The sequence below is a fragment of the Malaclemys terrapin genome, chromosome 17, assembly GCF_027887155.1.
Source record: "Malaclemys terrapin pileata isolate rMalTer1 chromosome 17, rMalTer1.hap1, whole genome shotgun sequence".
NCBI lineage: Eukaryota > Metazoa > Chordata > Testudines > Emydidae > Malaclemys > Malaclemys terrapin.
This window is the reverse complement of record NC_071521.1, coordinates 671783-693257: the sequence shown is the minus strand read 5'-3', so window position 1 is coordinate 693257 and position 21475 is coordinate 671783. Positions and strand designations below refer to the sequence as shown.

The window sequence follows — 21475 nt, the reverse complement described above, 5'->3', positions numbered from 1 at the left end:
ATTTAAAGCAAATATGAATATGTGTACATGTATTCATACACCAGATTGTGATAGACGCTTAATTTATTACATTACCCTTTTTTGAAGGAGAAAAGTTTAACAGAAATTGGGAACAAAGCAGCAATACGTGTTTCTGTAAAATCCCCTAAGCTTCCCCCGTCCATCACACATAGGTGGCATTCTTTTAGATTACAGTAAACACACAATTCTATACATTAATTTTAATTAAAAGGCAAATAGAAATTTAAAATATTTTTTGAAGAAAATATTTACTTAAGAAAAATTGTCTTAATTCCTACTTCTGTAAAGTCATTTGGTAGTCAGTGATTGTAGGAGACCTTGCAACTAGCAGGCATCTTCAAAACATCAGTCAGTAAATTGATCTGGATTTCACAACACTAGTATGATGAGAATTTTCTGAAGCTGTCTTTTTCTTCCTCAGTCCCCACTCCTTCTGTCAAAATCCTTCAAAAAACATACACTTTACATGCCCCATTTTCCAGTCATTCTATTATAGAATTATGGGCATTGTGTTAACAAACTCTTGTCCTTTAGCTCAGTCAGAGCTAGAAAGATTTTTCTGTGGTTTCCAATGGAAAGACATTAATTGATTTGTATTTTTTTGTCAAGTAAACTCATTTACTTTGTTTCTTGTTTGTGGAGAAAGGAGATTGCTATGTGTTAAAGAAAAAAAATTACTAGAATTTTTTCTGGGTTGGTTTACTTGTTTTGTAACAGGAAATTGAACCTTACAATGCAAATACTGTACAACAGTATGTATGTTTGGCAATTCAGGGAATAGCTCTACATTTTTACTTAAAGTTTAAAGTAAACAAATAGAATCCAAGGGAAAAAATGGCAGATACAGCATTTACTTTAAATATAGAAAAGGTGACGTGCTTACAAGTTGAAAATTCGTTTAACTCTGATTTTAGGAATTCCTGGGTGGGTAAGGGTATTTTGAATTCTTAGCTATTAGTTACTGGATTCCCATAAGTAGAACACTAAACTACTGGCTGAAATGAAATTAACTACTTCAGACAGATTCATTGCAATACTCTTTATATTCAGCTTGTTCTGCTTAGTTCAAATTGTGGGTAATACCCAATCCCAAAACACTGCTTCTGTCTTAAAACTCTGAACAACTTTTTTTTGTTGAGTGAATGGATGGACTAATGAAATACTGCAGAGTGAGGGAATCTTAATTAGTTCTTAGAGAACTTTTGTTTTGAAATGGTACCAATTGCTGTAAGAAATGTCAAAGGATTACATCTCCTGTGCCTCCTATCTTTCTTTCGTACAGTTTCCGGCAAAAGAAAGTAGCTCTTTTAATTGCAAGAAGTACAGCTTTTCTTTCTGGATCATCAAGAAATTTAGCAGGCAGAATCCATTTAGTGGGTTGTTCTTTGTGCCTAAGTAAAGCTAGCTATCATGGATTTGGAATGTAGTTATTGAAAGCAAGCACTGCATTTGCTGTTACTTCCCTTAACAGTGGCCTCTCTTTATTTTCACATAACCCAGTCACTCTTGAAAAGAGTATAAAAAGCTAGCGCTTAGTCTTTCAGTGTGTTAGTATGAGGTAGCCCTGTAACACAAAATTTCAATAATATTTACTTTTATTTTGCTTGTTCAAATGATTGTATTTAACCAGTAAAGCTGGTGAATGCTGTGCTTGCAAAAAGATGCATCTAAAACTTCTTTGTTTTTAAAGTAAAGGGTTCACATAAACTTCCAAACAGCAGCATATTTTATAAAACCTGTAAGGATTTACAGGAACTTTCATATCTGGTTAATCTGACTTAATGTAGAAGAGATTGAAGGCAGGCTTCCTGGTTTTTAATACAATAGCTCTTTCAAAGAGCAGACATGAAAGAAATGTTGAGCTTTTTGTCATGAAAAGTTTTGCTGAAAAGCATACAGTTCTTTGTATACATGTACACTCAGTAGGAGAAGAAGGCACAAAACCTCCAACCATGTACAGAATAAAGTAAGAAGAAAATAACTTTTAAAGAACATGAAGATTAATTGCTCAGCAAAAAGTCTTTGATTCTCTGACACTGTAAAATGTCACTAAATCATTTTTACCAAACATTATATTTTTGTTTTAGAGTAAGAATTTACAAAATTCAACTTTAGTTACATATTTTATGGATGCAAGAGTACTTTTTGTAATAGTTATATTTGTTTGCTTATTTAATAAGCATTACACAGTTCATACCTAAATTTACATCAGAGAGATTGTAGTAACTCTCAGAACAAAACAAAGCTGCTACTAAGAGACTGGCTTTATAACTCAGTCTCTGTGCATTGGAAATTATTTCATACATGTGAAAACATCTGTATATTTTAAATGTAAACCAGCTGTACTGTAACATTCTTACCGTGTTTCCTTTGCCTTTGGCTTCTTTCTTCAGTCTTTAACGTGCTTTTTATCAAAGATTAACTGAACAGTTTATCCATGGGAACTGTGACATCTCTGTATCAGAAGTATGTCTGCAGTGAAAGCTAGCTAGACTGCCACTGAAAAGTTTTATACATTTGATACTGTCATTAGAAAAGTTAATACCCTAAGGCTCTGCTAATCTTGTTTTTCTTATTGTTTAAATGTTTTTCCTTGATAGAAAAAAGACAGCTCAGTTGCTGACTCTAAGATGCACATCCTCATGCTATAGACATGGAGGGACAATAGGCTGCAGTAGAAACTTTCTTTTGATGAAAGAAGAGAACTCAGGCATTTCAATTCTGAAGTTTTGAATCTATCATTTCATGCAAGACTAAAGCAGCCTTATTTGAACTTCAGCTCCTTTGTGGTGGATTTACATGCTGGAGTTAAAAAAAAAACCTATTGAGCATGCAGCAAGTAGACAAGTTCTGGTTGGATAAGCCTTTTTCCCCCTCCCACAAGTACAAGGGATCCACCAGCAATAGACACGTTCAGGGCCTCCCCCTAACCACAAACAGCAGAGGTCTGGCTGAAACCAAACTTTAATACAGTGATGTCACAGCTCACAGCAGTCCAAAGTAATCTGGCGTGCAGGAGGCTGCCTCCCTGGGCTTTGGCAGGGCACATTAGCAACAATTTCCTCTGGACAGCTGAGCTGAAAAACTACCAGTTCCTTATGAAGATATCAATACTTTATAAAGGGTTTTGTTCAGGAAAGGCCAGACTTCTACTCTTGGGATTGTGTAATGTGTTTATTTTACCTACATTTTTCTGTAGCAATTTGTTGTATTGGTATATGTTAGTAAAGTTGTCTGAATTATTGTGAACCATTTGTTCATAGTACTTAAAAACAGGTAGAAATTAGACCCCTTAGATTTTTGGCATTACTGATTAACTGCTAATATTAATGTAAAAATGAGTTATCTATCTATAAAATTCAAAGCTGTGATTCCTGGGTCCAGAGAAACATTCTGGAATCTACTGTGTGTTTAAGAAGCATGATCTATTTATTTATTTTTGTTCAGACAAGATGTTAGAATATCTATCTATGCAGGATTCAGCTGCAAACTGTCTTGTAGGGGGACTGAGTGTCTTTCCCTTTTAGTGCACTTTTCACAATACAAATGTTGATGTGGAGTATCTTTTAACTTGGGCAATTTGCACAGCAGCCCCTTGATTATTTCTGGGTTTTTACTTAGCCAACCTCTATTTTATTCCTTTTTAGCTCCGTGTGTAGGCAAAAAAGAGAGAATTTGTACTACTATGGACAGACATAAATAATAACTAAAAAGACTATCTTAATCAAAGTAATGAGGGGTGTCTGAACACTTCTAGTTCTACCACCCTCCTCAACCCATGCCTTCAGTTTGCCATGACATTTCCAGGAGAAGACAGAAATCAAATTGTCTAAACTCAAGCAAGCTCTCCAGTTATCTAATACTGTTTAAGGAAATATATTAATATAATTTGTCTGAATTCCAATTTTTTTTTACCTGTTCACCTGCAAATAATGCTGCTTGGTATTGCACATCTCTTACATGTTCACTATTCATTACTAAAGATTTCTTCCCAATTGATGATTACATGCTACAAAATCTGCCATTGCTTTTCTATGTGTAGTGTGTACTCATGGCCATTTGCTATAGATCAGTGGTTCACAAACTTTTTTCTGCCAAAAACCCCTTTGGCATCTGCCTAATAGTCCCAGATCCCTTTCATTTCTGGCACTACCAGAATGCCCCTGCCAGTGTGAGAATGTGCCTGCCAGCGTAACATTGCACACAGTGTGCATAATAGATCATGGTGCGCGGAGGACACCATTTTGAGGACTAAATGGCATCCTCCATGTGGCAAAAGTGCCAGAACATCTCTCCAGGACATTCAGGCCTTGCTCATGGAACAGACCCATGCATAACCCCTGATGGGTCCCTAAGAGCCTGGGGGACCCCACTTTGGGAGCCACTGCTATAAATTAGATTTTAAAATAGGTTTCGGTTGGGTTATTAATAAAAGATCCAGTTTTAAGGTGCATCTGTACACTGCTAAAAGACTTCACAGAAATATTACAAATTAAAAGTGAAACTATTTTTTTAAAATGCTTTCAGTGATGAGTTAATCACAATTAAAAATCAACAATTAGCAAATTGGGCTATTTCTTTACTTCCTTTCACTATTTAGTATCCTAGCCGTCTGAGCAGGCCATTTTAAAAGGTCATACATATGCAAGTTGTTTCTATGTTCTTAGTTAATTTTTGAGACAGATTGTTACAAGAGCTCTCATCTCCTTGCAGGGATTAAGGAAATCCATATTAGAATACTTTAAACTAGATTTATCAAAGGGAAAATAGGAGATAAGTTTTAAATTTAATAGAAAAGATGCATTTCTGTTCATTAAGTACCTACCCTTTAATTTAATTAACAATTATTAATTAATTATAATTAATAATTATGAAGTTTCCTTATTTATAGAAAATTAATGCATACAGTGTTGAAAAGAGCACACTTGTTACCTTTATATATAAAGTTGATTAGTGGGCTGGTCTTAGCCAGTAACAATAAATAGTAAGACAGGAGTAGTCAAGCTTGATGGCCTTTATTAATAGAGTTGACTTTATTATTTAAGAATAGCACATAACAAGGCTAACCATAGCACATAATAATACTTGATATTTATGAAACCAAGGCTTACTGCTGATCCCAGTCCTGTCTGGTTCAAGCAGTAACTCAAACGCACTATTTTTTATAGTTTGTTGACAATCTATAGTTTCACTTTTTTCACACATGACAATTACGCACATCCCCTTTTGTCTGATACATTTGCAAATTTGCAAGCACATACTGTAATATTCAGACTTTACAAACTAATGCAGTTAGAACACTTGTTCTGATAAATAGGATTTCATGCTAAACATTAAGCAACTAAACTTTCCACTCTCACTAAACTAAATTTTCCACTCTTAGTAAAGGTTACACAGCTTAACATTATTATTGCAAATTATTCTTAAAGCTGGCTAGGGGTTTGGTTCACTTGACAATAGGCCCTTTGGCCTAATGGTCAACACACTAAAAAGTATGATTTGCTGGTAATGCAGTAATTGTCCCAGGAACTCATTCTTACTCCTTCAACGGATGTGGCCTTGTGTTCCTTGCAGGAGGATATTACAGAAAGCATCTTACATTTCAGTTGTTGTCATTGTACTTTATTACTATGCAATTTGACTTAAAAACATTGACAGGTTCCCCATATCAAAAGGAGCCACATTTTGGGGTCTGAAGGATCACCAAAGTGCATTCAAATAGTAACCAAGGGCACATGGGACTACAGCTGGTTGAAAAATTTCTGACAGAACAGATTTCCATCAGAAAATGCTCACTTGATGGAATTGACCCGTTCAACAGGAACATGTCAATTCCATCAAAACAACTGATGGAAACTGAGCAGACTTGCCCGCCTAGTTTCCTACCTGGATTCCTGATGCCCAGCTCCCTTGCTGACCACCTGGCAGGTGGGTGGACAGATGGGCTGCCTGGTTCTCAACCTCCGTGGCTGCCTAGCAGGTGGGTTGGCCTGCTGCCAGGGTGCTTGACTGCCCCACTGGGGAGCAAGGGCATAGCTGGAAATGTTAAAAAAAAATCACTCTTTTGAAATGGATTTTTTCAAAAAATTTCTCTTCTGTGGAAAATTTCAAATTTCTGCCTTTTTATTCCAATTTGGAATGGTAAAATTTTCTACAGGATAGCAATTCCAGTTCATACATGGAACCATATTCAGCAACCCCAGTATTCAGCACATGCTTAAGCCCCATTGATTTTAATGTGGTTTAAGCACGTACTTAAAATTTAAGCATATGCTTTAGTGCTTTGTTGAACATAAGGAGGCATAATTTCTACATAGAGGGCTAGATGAGGCATTCTCATGAGAGGTCTTTTTCATTAAAAAATTAATAAATTTTGCTTATCAGAGGAACACCAAAAAGGTAAGAAAAGCGATGGGAAAGATCAGAAAAAGCCTAAGGACATGTCTACACTTACAAGTTTACAGCAGCACAGCTGTACTGATACAGCTGTGTTGCTGTAAGAGCGCTCCTCTTACAGCTGCATTATGCTGACAGGAGGGAGCTGTCCTGTTGGCATAATAAAACCAGCTCAGCAAGTGGCATTAGCTATGTCGGTGGGAGAGCGTCTCCCATCATCATAGCGCTGTGCACATGAGCACTTATGCCGGCAAAAGTTACGTCACTCGGGTGTTTTTTTGTTGCACCCCTGAGCAACAGAAGTTTTGCTGACATAAATGTTAGTGTAGACATGCACCATGTCTGAATTTTCCAAACTTAGCTTTTTTGTTTGACAAATGTTTGTGGATGGTAGGGAGTAGGGAGAATCCTATAACGTGACATTAGAAATTAATGAGAAATTAAACTAACTTTAGTGGTCTTCAGAATAATATCTCATATAGGACTGCTTACAGACAGTACCCACCTTTTGGGTATCTTTGGACAATTCCAGATGAGTATTCATGCATTGCAGTTGCACCTATTTTTGTGCTAATACTGTAACTGCATATGAGGATAGAGTACATGGGCAAGAACGCATGTTTGTGTGTCAGCTTGGTCCTTTGAAGACATGTTCACCAGGCATGCACCTTCTAAAAAAACCATTAACCTAATCAGATAAACCTCAGATGAAAATTCCAGCTCTAATCCAGTTCTGAGGTTAATCTATTACTGTATTCAATGTCATCCTCTATACTCAGTTAGACTGACCATTGTTGTATTCTGACATCCCTTCCTTACATAACACTTTTCATGTTTCAAGCATTTTATCTTTACAACACTCCTGTGACGTATGTACCAGTAAATATTTAAACTTTCTTTTTATATGGGAAAGCTGAGGCAGAGAAGTTCTTTGAATTCTCCAAGGCCATTGAAAAAGTCAGTGCCAAACACAGGATTAGTACTCAGGAATTCCTGATTCCCACTAGACTACTCGTATTTCAGAGTATCAAAATTATCTTTACTTTTCCTCTTTGAGCCTCTTGGAGATGACTATTCATATTATTTGTTTCTTGGACAAGCTTTCTTTCTGAGCAACTTTGACAAGACATATAAGCACCCTGCCAACCCTATGTCTATTTTTCTCTTTCAGCACTTATGATCTAACCAAGTTCTCTGTGGTTTTCTGTGCAGACTGATCATTCAAAATTTTCATTTGATGAAGAGATTTTCTTTTCTAGGTTCTGTTAAAATGTGCCTATCAGGGTGAGCAAGTAAAGTTTCCCCACACTCTAGAGGTTAGGGAGCTTTTATGTAGAGATTCCATCTGTTTTTAGAAAATCAGACTGGTTTGGCAGAATGCTCTATAAATCCATCATAGGAAGAATAGAAGGCAAAATGGGATTTTGCATCCACCTTTTACAAGGGTGTGATTTCCGCTTGGACAAAATGGAAACTTGCTTATCTTTGATTTGCAAGGTCTTGACATCAAGGTCAGTCCATTCATCTTCATTAAGATTTTAGACTGAATGTCATAGTTTTCAGAAAACTTCACAATGGCTACATTTCCATTTTAATATATGCATCTTACAAGTTGATTATTAAATGTGCCTTGGTTTCAGATACGTACAATAATGAAGGAAAATGGTCATTCTTCCTAACGGTGTCTTCTGCCTTGTGTGATGTTCCAAGCAGCAGAGGCATCATAATAAATTAAATATAATTTTCAGTTTTTGTTCTATAGTGTGTCATGAGATACAACAAATGGGTAACAAGTGCTGCCTTAATAATAAACACAAGATTGATCTTCATTTTATAAATAAAAGATCACAACAGTCTGAGTATCTTTGATCTCACTGCATGCTTCTGACAATGATTGTGAGAGAAAGGTATTGTAACAGAAGAGATTCCAACTGTTTTTGCCTATTGGGCAAAAATCTGGCCATATAATATAAACATAATGTCACCATAAAATGATGACTCCTAGTGAATGACAAACATGCTTTCAAACATACTTTTAATCGCAAAATAACACTCAATCTGCACAGTGATTGGATTAGCAGTACAGAGTAGATGTGGCTCCACTATTATGCCTCAAGATAACACTGCAGTAAAGACAAGCCCGTGATCCTTAAAAGGGTTTTCTCAGCACTTCCTGCTGATGATTAGACATATTATATTTTAGATTCCAAAAACAATAAACCTCAACCAATTTTCATGTGCAATGAGTTGGTGGTTGTAACTCAGAGTGATTAAGAGTGCATTTCATGGTTCCAAGTACACCTCTACCTCGATATAACGTGACCTGCTATAACACGAATTTGGATAGAACGCGGTAAAGCAGTGCTCCGGGGGGCAGGGCTGCGCACTCCGATGGATCAAAGCAAGTTCAATATAATGCAGTTTCACCTATAATGCGGTAAGATTTTTTTGGCTCCCGAGGACAGCGTTATATCGTGGTAGAGGTGTATCAGAGGGGTTGATCACATCCACCCTGACTGAATTGGCCTTCAACATTGGTTCTCCACTTGTAAGCTAACTCCCTTCTCTTCATGTGCCAATATATATTTATACCTGTATTTGTAATTTTCATTCCATGCATCTGAAGAAGTGGGTTTTTTACCCACGAAAGCTTATGCCCAAATAAATCTGTTAGTCTTTAAGATGCCACCGGACTCCTCGTTGTTTTCATTTCATGGTTGTGACCCTACTTGCATGGACATGGAGAATGAAGTATTCTTGCACCCTTAGAGATTGGTCCCTCCAGAAAGGGGTGGGGCGGCAGGAACAGCATGTAGAAACTTACCCTGCTTCTTCCTTTTCCTTCCTGTTCTGTGGTTTAAAGAGTTTCAATCAATCATTAGCATTCACTTCAAAACAAAAAACACTGTGGCCACCATGAACCGGTTATGAAACCAAGCTCTCGTTGCTTTGGATGCTGACTGTGGAAGTCACCTCGGCCAAGGAATGGCATGTGGAAGGCTGGATCAAATTTCCTTTAACTATTTTCTAAAATGTGATTATTTTAATGGCTTACACAGGTGTAAACATTTTTACTGTACTGTGTGTCTGATTATATTTTGCTTTGTGAATACTTAGTGTGTGAGGAGTCAGCACTAGTCCCAGGGGCTCAGAGGGGTTGATAGGTAAAGGGTCTGCATCCTGCGATTGTTCCTAGAGACCCCAAGCCAGGGTCAGTGCCAGGACTCTGTTCAGACTCAGGAGGCTTAAAGAGTGCATGGGGTCCACCTTGGAAGACCCCTAAACCTAACTGCTTGGGAATGTCCAGAAAGAGTGGGAGCACTACCAGTGCTATCAAATTCATGTAGACTCTAGAGTATGTCTCAGGGAATGTAGAGGCACTGATCGGTCTTCAGGGTCAGTCTGTGATGTTCTGTAGATGAGCAAAAGAATCTTGAATTTAGTCTAGTACCTGATAGAAGCCAGTGGAGTAGCTTCAGTATCAGGATGCTCAAAGGTCCTGTCTTCATTTACTTTGCATTTATATAGTACCTTTTATCCAAGAATCTTCAAATATGTCAGACATAAAAGAAATGTCAGGGATTGTGTGGGTGTGCTGTTCAATAGAGAATAGAGAAGGTGTGCTGGTAATGGAAGATGATAGGAACATACTGCTTCTCAATGCCTACTTTATTTTAGTCTTCTCACAAAAAATGACATGACCAGATGACTAGCAAAATTACCATAGATGATAAAGGGGAAGGGATGCAGATTGAGATAAGTAAAGAACAAGTCAGAGATTTTCTGACCAATTTGAATGAATAGGCATCAGCAGGGCCTGACACTATTCACTCCAGGGTACTGAAGGAATTAGCTGAAGAAACCTCAGAGCCACTGGCAATAATATTTGCAAACTCATGGATGACAGGAGATGTCCTGGAAGACTGGAGGAGGGCTAACGTAGTGCCCATCTTTAAAAACAGGAAAAAGGAGGAGACTGGGAACGATAAACCAGTCAGCGCGACTTTGATACTGGGAAGCTACTAGAGCAATGTATAAAACGTTCAATTTGTGAATATGTGGAGGATGAAGGGGTAGTCACTAGCAGCCAGCATGGATTTACGATGAACAAATCATGCCAAACAAGCTTGATTTCCTTCTTTGACAGGGTAACTAGTTTGGTGGATGGGGGGAAGGCGGTGGATATAGTATACCTAGACCTCAGCAAGACTTTTGACGCAGTCCCACATGACATTCTGATAACTGAGCTGGAGAAATGTGGGCTCAGCTGAACTACCATTAAGTGGATACATAATTGGTTAAACAACTGTAAACTGAGTAACTATTAATAGATTATTATTTATCTAAAAGTAAATAGAATCAGTTGAGAGTTTTGCATTACTAAGCAGTCTCTGCAATCTGTTTCTACAGAGTGGGGAGGAGGAAAATAAGAAAGAGGAAGGGTAAAAAAATACTTGAGTGTGAGAAGATGAACCAAAGAATCAGAGAACAAAATTTAGTGGAGTTCTTAATTTTGTATTTGTCTTCTAGATAAAATAATCTTGGAAATACGGGAAAAGGAAAGGTTGGAGGGATACTTTCCAGAAATAATCTGTTAATTGGTAGCTAAAATTTCAAAGCTGTGAAGCTGTATAAAGCTATTCTCATGTCTGGTGATAATGGAAGAGTTAGCCATGTAAAGATGAGGAAAAGGAAAAAAAGGAGAAAGAAATAGGCACTGAAGTGGCAATCTGCTTTAACATGGTAATGTTGGAGATTTTTAAAGCAGAACAGCTTATGTTCTGCTGGATATCTCATGATATCCTACAGGATGGAGAATAAAATCTCCAGTTATAACTCTATGAAATAAATAAACACATTGGTGAACTAACAAGATGTTTGCTAACTTCATCAAACAATTGAGGCCTGATCGAAAGCCCATTGAGACCAGGGGCTGTTCATCCATCAACTTCAGTGGGCTTTGGGCTAGCCCCCTCTTTGCTTGGTATTGTATTCCAACCTTTGGGATGCTCAGCCACTTGACAGATCAGGCTCTTACCAGACAACATATCTCTACCTAGGATATCTCCATTAACTTTGTCTAGATATGTTGTCTGGTAAGAGCCTGATCTGTCAAGCAGCTGAGCATCCTCCAGATGATGCTGAGCACCTTCAACTTCCTTAAAAGCCTAAACATTCAGGCTTTAATCACCCAATCCTACACATTCTTTACTACATGCGTAGTCTCTTTAAACTAAGTGGGATTACTTTCATCTCTAAAGGTACTCGTGTAAATGTTTGCCGGATTGTGGCCTTAAATTGCAAGTTCACCAGGGAAGGGGCTGTTTTAATTCTTGTCTCTAAAGCACCTTGCATGCTGCATGCTTATTGGGTGCTGTGGTAATAATATTGAACAGATCTTGCCAGGGCATATCCTTCTTCAGAGAAATTTGGCCAGCTGTCTGCGTTAAATGCATTATAAATATTAATGTCCCTGCAGGTAGAAACACGTAGCAGGTAATCCATGGCAGTTCCAATTCAGGATTTGTGGTGTCACTTTGTTTTATATCTTAAAAGGGGAGTATCCTGAAGTAATCTTATTACTTGATTGAAAATTCATTTCTAGGTTAACAAAGGAGAGGAAGTGCTTTGTTTCAGTACAGAGAGGGTTTTTTTAGAAAACCTTTGATTTTTTTTTTTTCAGTCAGATATTATAATTGATTTTGGAGCATTTTGCACTGTCCCTTGCATGAGGAAGCACAGCTAATTCTGATCGTCTCTCTATCTGATGACTTTTGTCTAGTATTGACTAGTATTGTGTGCAATGCTGGACTTTTTAAAAGTGTTTGGTGACTTGGTGACTAATGGTCTGAATGAATAGTAGAGGCCCTGAACTCAGGGACGCAGAATATTTGAATTATACAGGTGAGCTATATATCCAGCCAACCAAAATCTAACATCAGAATTCCAGAGGCCTAATTCTGTCATTTGATGATCATTATTTCTTGGTGTGATGCCCTAACATAGACTATACTGCTTGTGTCACACCCATGGTCATTTTTTGTAATATCCCAAAGCTTTACAAAGCCACAAAACATAATAAAGAAAACAGTCTTGCCTTTCTCCATATGGCTTCTTCAGGCTCTGGCATTCTTCACTGTTGGGTGTGGCAACACCAGTATAGTGCATGCTGGGGCAATGAACCATATGGGAAGCAGCACCATTCCACAGTGGGCCTAAACTTGGGACTTGAAAAAAAGAAACTAAGAAAAGGTAGATTTTTAACATTATCAAGTATGATTGCCCTTCTATTCTAATTATTTGAGGTATTATTTAAGGGCAAAATCCCTTCTTAGCCTGCTTATCTTGGGTTTTCTGGACTCATTTTGATATGGCTCAAACACCTCATTTTAAGAAGGATGTATGTAAGGACAAAATCAGAAAAGCTAAGGCACAAAATGTAGGAATAAAATCAGGAAGGATAAGGAACAAAATGAGTTACAACTAGTAAAAGAACATGAAGGGCAATAAGAAGAGGTTCTATAAAAATATTAGGAGCTAGAGAAAGGAGTGTGTTGGTCCACGACATAGTGGGGAAGCAGAGCTAATAACTGATAACATTAAGACGGCTGAGGTGTTTAATGTCTATTTTGTCTCAGTCTTCGCTAAAAGGGTTAATTGTGACCAGATGCTCCACACATTTAGTATTAACAAAGAGGAAGAAACACAAGCCAAAATAAGGAAAGAACAGGTTAGAGAATATTTAGATAAATTAGATGTATTCAGTTACTCAGGGACTGATGAAATTCACACTATAGGGTACTTAAGGAACTAGCTGAACTAATTGGAACCATTAGTGATTATCTTCAAGAACTCATGGAGGATGGGTAAGGTCTAGGTCTCAGAGGACTGGAGAAGGGTAAACATAGTACCTATTCTTATAAAGGGGGAAAAGGAGGACACGGCAAATTTACAGACAAGTCAGCCTAACTTCAATACCTGGAAAGACACTAGAACAAATTATCAAACAATCAGTTTGTAAGCACCTAGAGAATGACAGAGTATTAAATGTTAGCCAGCATAGATTTGTCAAGAACAAATTATGCCAAACCCACCTAATTTCCTTCTTTGACATGATTACTGGTGTACTGGATGGGGAAAAGCAGTAGATGTGATATATCAGTCCGACTTGACATTCTCATAAGCAAATTAGGGAAATGTGGTCTAAATGAAATTCCTATAAGGTGGGTGGACAACTGGTTAAAAGACTGTACTCAATGAGGAGTTATCAATGGTTTGTTGTCATACTAGGGGGATGTATCTGGGATTCCACAAGATCAGTCCTGGGTCTGTTACTGTTCAATATTTTCATGAATGACTTGGATAATAGAGTGGAAAGTATGCTTATAAAATATGCAGTTGAGACTATGATAGAGGGGTTCCAAGCATTCTGGAGGACAGGATTAAAATTCAAAATGACCTTGAAAAATTTGAGAATTCGTCTGAAATTAACAAGATGAAATTCAATAATGATAAATTCAAAGTACTTCACTAAGGAAGGTAAAATCAAATGCACATCTACAACTAAATGGGAGATAATTGACTAGGTGATAGCGCTGCTGAAAAGGATCTGGGGATTATAATACATCACAAATTGAACGAGTCAACAATGTGATGCAGTTGCAAAAAAAAATCTAATATAATTCCGGGATCTATTTAGCAGCAGTGTCATGTGTAAGACACGGGAGTTAATGTACCACTCTACTCAACACTACTGAGGCCTTGGAGTACTGAGTCCAGTGGTGGGTGCCACACTTTAAGAAAGATGTGGACAAAACTGGAGAGCGTCCAGAGAAGAGCAACAAAAATAATGAAAGGTTTAGAAAATTTGACCTATGAGGAAATGTTTAAAAAAAAAAAAAGTGTTTAGTCTTGAGAAAAGACAACTGAGGGGGACCTGGTAACAGTCTTCAAATATGTTGAGGGCCATTACAAAGATGGTAATCAATTGTTCTCCATGTCCACTGAAGGTAGGACAAGTAGTAATGGACTTAATCTGCAGCAAGAGAGATTTAGGTTAGATATTAGGGAAAACTTTTTAACTAGAAAGGTAGTCAATCTCTGAAACAGGCTTCCAGGGGAGCTTGTGGAATCCCCATCACTGGAGGTTTTCTGTCAGAGACAGTCTAGGTATACTTGTTCTTGCCTCAGTGCAGAGATGGTGGATTAGATGACCTTTCAATATCCCTTCCAGCCCTACATTTCTGTGATTTTTATACTGAAAAATTGGAGAGAGAAGAAAAGGCCCATCAAATTTATTCAATTAGAGAAAATTCCTTACAGTGTGAGACTTAAAGAACTCAATCTGTTTATTTTATGAAAAGGGAGATTGTGGTGACTTGAATTATAGTGCATATGTACCTTCACAGGAAGAATATACCAGATACTTAAGAGCTCTTTAATCTAGCAGAGAAAGTCACAAGAAGGACGAATGGCTGAAAGTTGAAGCCAGAGAAATTCAAATTAGAAATAAGGCATAGCTTTATAACAGTGAGGAACAAACTACCAAGGGGTGTGGTGGATTTTCCATCTCGTGATGTCTTCAAATCAAGATTGGATGCCTTTCTGGAAGGTAGTCTTCAGTCAGACATAATTTAACCCAATTATCCCTATACTGAGCCCAATAACTTAATAGCCTGTGTCGTACAGGATGTCAGACTAGATGTAATGATCCCTTCTGGTTTTATAATCTATGAACCTATACGTTCAGAAGGCCCTATGCCTAACCTTCCTGTTTGCAACTGTAATTTACATAGATGACGTTTACGCCCTCTTTTTTGCACCTTCAAAAAGAATTGCAAATGCATATCACAATGCCTGCACCTCCTACCTTTAGTATGCCCACAAGTTGGTGCAAATACTCATTCTAGATCCTGACCTCTCCTTCAGTCTGAGACGTGGGAATGTGATGAGACATATATCCCTACATTGGCATTAAAAGGGTTAACTGGGAGCAAGAGAGCTTGATTAAGGCCTCTGGTTGCACTTTAAGGGTGAGTCAGACCCAACTGAAGATGAAGCCCAGTTGGGGAGGATCTCGGTGGTGATCATAAAGGAAGTAAGCCCAGATGAGAAGTAGGCTGTAGGAAGAGAGGGGAAGAACTCTGCAGTCTCCTTCTGGTTGCTAGAGATTGAAGGAAGGGCTTACAGAGGGAGGTAGATGTGGAGTAGGCCCATGGAGGAGCTGATGGAAAGGATCTGAAGGAAGGCCAGGGTAGTCCAGGGATGCATGGAGGAGTCTGAAAGAGCACCTGCAGTGAGTCCTCCCTTCTACATGGAAAGGTCAGTCCCAGAAAGGAAATATCAGATAACATATTTTCCAGTTTTTCCCATGCAGTTCAACTATGTGTACAAAGTATCAGGCTAAAATCATGCCTATGAAAGAGAGTCAGCCCTTTGAGAAATTTACCATTTAATGTCTGTAGCACATTCCTTACGAAATTATAAAGATATGTAGCTAAACTATGGTCTTTCTAGTGTTCAGCTTTCAAGCACAGCAACTGTGCACCTTGGACTGTTTTATGCCTTTCATTTTATTCAAGATTACCTTCTCTGGTAGTTTGCTAACAATTACATTTATAAGAGCCAGATGATTAATGTGAATGATCTAAGAAATGTGTGTTATCATGTGTTTTTTGTTTTTGCTGTGTATCTTGTACTTATGACTCAGAGGACATAATGTAGACATGACTCAGAAAGAAAAAAATAAGTCTCATCTTTGTGGAGAGAATTTTAACAAGCAAGTGTGCAGTCATGCAACATATTTGGACCAGGGCAAAAACTGCTTCTTTCACCCTGACTGTACTTAATAGCTGTAATGCCCATCAATTTCCAGTTTTTTTCAGAGCAAAGGGCATTATGGAAAATGAATAGAATTTTTTTTACCATGTACCTCCAGTGAATCTGCAACTAACCTTTGAATCACATTTTTTCTCCCTTATAGCAGGGTCTTTACTTTTTGTTTTTCACTTATTTCATTTAACACATGGTAAAATTTTAATATGGTAGTTGGTATAGGTTTTTCAACTTCTCAAAATAAACATCAAAACTATGAGATAATTGTATATTGTAACATTTTTTCCTAAAACATTTCAGAATGTATAATGTACACAAACACAGGCGTATTGCAACTCTGAAGCAAATGGACAAAACTGCTTGTTTGAAGGGACCAGGCTATTGAATGGTAGGGAAAGGGGTCTTCTTGATTATTTTTTAATATGAAACCTGTGTTTATGCATTGTTTCTGCTGTGAAGACTAGAGTGTGTTTACTGTAATTTCTTAACCTAAAATATAGAGGTGACCAGAGAGCTAAGAAGGTAATCACTTGCTTTTATAGAAATTATTAGGTGAAATAAGTGTTGTGTTCATGTGTCTATGTCAGATGACCATAGATTTGAGTGTTTTCCTCACCTCACCCACTGTACATTGAGAGAATTATACCCCCGGAGATTGAATTCAGCCTAGATAATTGTTTCTCGCCAGTTTGTAATACAGTACTCTTGCTTTTCATAACTAAGATTGTAAATAGTTTAATTGACAAGATGCTTGGATGATTAATTCAAGACAACTATGTTAGAATTTATGATTACCGACCATACTGGAAGTAGTTCCCACAAAAGTAGGCATCCATGCGAATAGATTTCTTCTAGCACATTCCATTGTTTGAACGGTCCATCTTCTTTTTACTGTGTTTCAATCTTCCAGTTCAAGATCAGATTTGGACTAATATTGACTACTGCATTTCTATTACAATATGTACATGTTTCATTGCATGATGAAGTTTGTTTAGATATAGGGGATTAGTGGGGAGTAAGCCCCACTCCCCTCTACTTGGCCATTTTAGGACTACCCAGATTGCAGATAAAATGCAGGGAGGAGAGAGCAATATGCCTGTCACTGACTTCTACATTATTCTAGCCTTCATTGTTTTTGTAATCCGTGTGGAAAGGTTTTTAGTTACTACTTGGGTATGCACATTGAAGGTAAGATACATTTGACTAGTTGTATGAAGCATGCTGTCCTCTTTTGGATTTTTGACTGTTTGCATCTGCTAAACCAGTGGTGGGCAACCTGTGGCCCGCAGGCTGCCCGCGGCCCGACAGCGGATTACCCTGACTGCCTGTGAGACAGTTTGTTTACCTTCACTGTGCGCCAGCGTAGCCGCCCGCAGCTCCCAGTGGCTGCGGTTCGCCGATCCAGAGTCACAGTTCTGATGTGTTTACTTTAGGTAATAAATAGTTGTGACTACCATCGAAAATTTGAAAATGAATTCATGAAGGGAGAACACAATATCCATTCCTCGTTCTCTATTTGTGAAGGGGCCAAGTCCAACTCTGTCTCATCTGATTGGATTTTTGCTATGGCTTTGTAGTTGGCACGTAGAAACTTATCTGAGAGAGAGAGAGAAGTATTTCATCCAAACAATGAATAAGTTGTCATAGTGGTGCAGGTTCAGAAACTGCCTTTGTTTGTTTTGTAAATAAGAACCTAATTTCCAAATCAGCCCATATATCACCTCTGTAGCAGTTGGAGTGGTCTCTTTTTAAAATTTACATTGACATAGCTAAATCGGTTGGGGTGGATTTTTCAACTACTGATGTAGTTATGCTGACATAACCCCCAGTGTAGATGCAAGTAGATCGATGGAAGAAGGCTTTCATCATTCTACCTACCTTATTATGGTGTTCCTACAGCAATGGAAAAACCCGACCCCTTGCTATAGATTGTGCCTATACTACGGAATTATGCTGGCATAGCTACAGCACCATAGCTATGTTGATATAGTCCCTGTAGTGTAGACAGGACCTTGTGGTTTATCTTCACTGCAACAGTTAGCTCAAATTACAACACTCAAGTTACTCCACTCAAGCTAGCCTAGTCCAATCACCGCACCTTAAGTGGAGTAGGGTGGGGTGGTCTGGCTTGCTGGGGGAAGGGGTATAGTGCTTTATGGGTTGGGAATGAGAAAGAGGCACAGAAGCTGGTCCAAACATAGAGTGATTCAGTGTGGCAACGCTAACTCATTGCCCAGGTACCAGAAGGGCCGGGGAATTGATTAAGGGCAAGCCCAGGCAGAGAAACCCTTTTTCCCAAGACCAGGTGGAGCAGTTCCCTCTCTCTGGCCTGCTGTGGTCAGGATATTTTTCAGGAACAGGACAGTGAAGGCCCAGTAGTGTCATAATAGATCCCAGAATCCAGAAGACAGTGGAGGTGGCAGTCATGATGATAAAGCTGGTCCTTGGTCCCACTGCTTCCATTTAATGGTCCCTATATAAATATTGTCAAAGAAGCGGTGGCAACCTCATCCTATTAGAATTAACCCGTGGAAATACCTTTTGATTATTTTATCTGTAAATATTTCCTCCCATTTCTAGAATCTTTCACCTTATTATCTTGCTAACCCATGACTTTTGCCAGGAATCTTGAAGACCACTTTTCACAGTTCTCAAACAATCCAGTTTATATTATACCTGTCTGTCTGTCTAACTCTTGCGTATTTTTATTTAAAAAAAATGTATGTAACAGACTGAATTAGACTTTTTGTTACTTTGAACAACTTAGAATACAGGTCTCTTCACAACCCATCTCTCTCTCAGAATTATTTTAATCCTTTGTTGAACTCCTTAAAGAGTCTTGTTTTCCTTTGAACTACTTTAGAATAGTGGCTGAATTGATCATGTCCTTGGAAGGCCTACATTTCAGAAGCCCAATCTCTGGTAAAAGTAGTTGATGGCTGCTGGGTCCTTACCTTTCCTTTAGTGTCCTTTTGGCTTTTCTGAAAGGACACTCTATTCTTCCTCGCAGACACTATATTCCTTCCCTACAAACTGTAAAATTAACTCTGAAGTTGGCTGCAGTGGTTGGCTCTACCTTTTCTGACCTGCATCAAAGACCCTTATGGTAAGTGAAAAATAAAGGAATCAAATTTAGGCTCCCTGTCCTTGTTAAGAAATCTCTATGCTGATCAATTGCCTTATTTCAGATAGAACAATTATTCTGTTAAACCTAATATATTCTCAGATTTTAATAATTATTTTGCCTCCTTTTTCCCATTATAAAATCAAATATTTTCAGAATTTCCTCTGGCTTTCAGCATACACTCATCATATTCACCCTTGAGTTTGAATCCTCTAAAAGTAATTAAATTTAATTATGTAAATATTTTGGATAATCGGCAATAATCATTCACTTCAACTTTAGCGCCTAAAAGAAACTCCAAGCCTATCCATTAATACATCTAATGTTTTGTTGAGATCCCAAATAGGACTATTATGAAAAAGAGATGCTCGCATCCTTTCCCTACATTATATAGCACTTCTATATGCAAATGAACAAACTGAAGTGAAGGTGTTCCTCAAGATCTAAAATGGGCTTCATTCTCTTGAAAATGTCTCGTTTAGCAATAAAATGTTTAACCACATCTCTCCAGTAGCCCTTGTCCCAATTCCACTGTCCATTCTCTTTTAATTTAGTGAGAAAATATTTTGGTACAATGTCTGAAAATTCAGAAATCAAGTTGAAGATGCTGTGACAAAGTTCCTCCTCTATCTTGGTGGGTCCTGCGCTTATTGGCGGATTTTCTTGCCTCAGAGATTCATCATGTGGATTGGGGAACAGCCCAGAGACCTTCCCCTTCTGGAAGAACCCACAGTCCAGGTCAATTGAGAGGTTTGGGGGGAACCTGGGCTCGCCCTCTACTCCAGGTTCCAGCCCAGGGCCCTGTGGACTGCAGCTGTCTATAGTGCCTCCTGTAACAGCTGTATGACAGCTACAACTCCCTGGGCTACTTCCCCATGGCCTCCTCCAAACACCTTCCTTATTCTCACCACAGGACCTTCCTCCTGGTGTCTGATAATGCTTGTGCTCCTCAGTCCTCCAGCAGCACTCACTCTCAGCTCCTTGCGCCTCTTGCTCCCAGCTTCTCACACTACAAACTGAAGTGAGCGCCTTTTAAAACCCAGGTGCCCTGATTAGCCTGCCTTAATTGATTCTAGCAGCTGCTTCTTAATTGGCTCCAGGTGTCCTAATTAGCCTGCCTGTCTTAACTGGTTCTAGCAGGTTCCTGATTACTCTAGTGCAGCCCCTTCTCTGGTCACTCAGGGAACAGAAAACTACTCATCCAGTGACCCGTATATTTGCCCTCTACCAGACTCCTGTACCCCACTGGTCTGGGCTGTCACAATGCCTTATCATAAAGTCTTAAAACATTGAGGGAAGAAGAGTGTAACAACTACTGAGTGCCATAACCTTCCTTGGAACTCTATTCCAGAGATTGATTTATAGTTAGAAAGTTTTTCCTAATATCTAACCTATATCTCTGTTACTGCAGATTAAGCCTATTACTTCTTTTCCTTCCTTCAGCAGACATGAAGAACAATTGATCTCTATCATCTTTATAACAGCCCTTAAGTTATTTGAAGACTGTTATCAAGTCCCCCCGGTCGGCTATTCTCAAGGCTAACCATGCCCAGTTTTTTTTAACCTTTCATGATGAGTCATGTTTTCTAAAACTTTTATCATTTTTGTTTTTCTCCTCTGGACTCTTTTTTTCAATTTATCCCTATCGTTCCTAAAGGGTAGTGCCCAGAATTGGACACAGAACTCCAACTGAGGCCTCACCAGTGTTGAGTAGAGCAGAACAATTACCTGCCATGTCTTACATACGAAACTCATGGCAATACGCCCCAGAATATTAGCTTTTTTTTGCAACTGCATCACATTGTTGACTCATGTCCAATCTGAGATCCAATCTATAATAACCCCTAGATTCTTTTCAGCAGTACTACCACCTAGCCCAGGGGTAGGCAAACTTTTTGGGCCAAGGGCCACATCTGGGTGGGGAAATTGTATGCAGGGCCGGGGCAGGAGGTTGAGATGTAGGAGGGGGTGCGGTTTGCAGGAAGGGGCTCAGGGCAAGGGATTGGGGCAGAGGAAGGGAGTGGGGTGTATGAGGGGGCTCAGGGCAGGGGTGCAGGAGGGGTGCGGACTGTGGGAGAGGGCTCTGGGCAGGGGGTTGGG

At 38.7% G+C, this 21475-nt stretch overlaps 2 protein-coding genes across 14 annotated transcripts in view; one reads left to right on the top strand and one right to left on the bottom strand.

Moving 5' to 3' along the window:
- The window catches only part of ANGPTL2 (angiopoietin like 2), a 31963-nt gene extending 29059 nt beyond the window's left edge, over positions 1 to 2904 (bottom strand). The window contains exon 1 of the mRNA XM_054007755.1: positions 2382 to 2904. The gene's annotated coding sequence lies outside the window, so the exon portion shown is untranslated. The remainder of the gene's footprint in view (positions 1 to 2381) is intronic.
- RALGPS1 (Ral GEF with PH domain and SH3 binding motif 1) overlaps positions 1 to 21475 on the top strand; it is a 377097-nt gene that overhangs the window by 216497 nt on the left and 139125 nt on the right. The gene's annotated exons all lie outside the window — the stretch shown is intronic.